The 806-nt window shown below is 53.3% G+C and overlaps 2 protein-coding genes across 2 annotated transcripts in view; both read left to right on the top strand.

Moving 5' to 3' along the window:
- LOC123985567 (SH3KBP1-binding protein 1-like) overlaps positions 1-806 on the top strand; it is a 234,595-nt gene that overhangs the window by 148,493 nt on the left and 85,296 nt on the right. The window lies entirely within an intron of this gene.
- The window catches only part of zgc:162872 (BAR_ACAPs and ArfGap_ACAP domain-containing protein), a 28,218-nt gene that overhangs the window by 10,226 nt on the left and 17,186 nt on the right, over positions 1-806 (top strand). The window lies entirely within an intron of this gene.

Raw genomic sequence — 806 nt, 5'->3', positions numbered from 1 at the left:
AGTTTAATACCACTCTCATATGTCTGTTAAATATGAAGCCACAGCAAGAAGAGGTCTGTATGTTTGTTTACAGACAGAGCCAGGCTAGCTGTTTCCCCCTGTTTCCAGTCTTTATGCTAAGCTAAGCTAACCAGCTGCTTGTAGCTTTGTATTTACCGCATCAATCTAAAACCTTCCTCCTCCGTCTGTGTGCAGCCTAAAGAGCTCCCCCCTCTCCAGTGTGGTGGGGACTCCTCGCCGGGCCCCCCCGTACACAGGCCGCCGGCGCTGGGCGTGGCCCTCGGGGGTCCCGGGAACCACCAGTGCTGTGACTGTGGGGAGGAGGAGCCTCGCTGGGCCTCCATCAACCTGGGAGTCACCATGTGCATCGAGTGCTCCGGCATACACAGGTGACCCAGGACATGTGACTCAGTACAGGTGACCCAGGACATGTGACTTAGGACATGTGACTTAGGACAGGTGACTCAGGACAGGTGACTTAGGATATGTGACTCAGTACAGGTGACCCAGGACATGTGACTTAGGACATGTGACTCAGGACAGGTGACTCAGGACAGGTGACCCAGGACATGTGACTTAGGATATGTGACTCAGTATAGGTGACCCAGGACATGTGACTTAGGACATGTGACTCAGTACAGGTGACCCAGGACATGTGACCCAGGATATGTGACTCAGTACAGGTGACCCAGGATATGTGACTTAGGACAGGTGACCCAGGATATGTGACTCAGTACAGGTGACCCAGGATATGTGACTCAGGACAGGTGACCCAGGATATGTGACTCAGTACAGGTGACCCAGGA

The sequence above is a fragment of the Micropterus dolomieu genome, linkage group LG17, assembly GCF_021292245.1.
Source record: "Micropterus dolomieu isolate WLL.071019.BEF.003 ecotype Adirondacks linkage group LG17, ASM2129224v1, whole genome shotgun sequence".
Classification (NCBI taxonomy): Eukaryota; Metazoa; Chordata; class Actinopteri; order Centrarchiformes; family Centrarchidae; genus Micropterus; species Micropterus dolomieu.
This window is presented reverse-complemented; position numbering and strand designations above follow the sequence as displayed.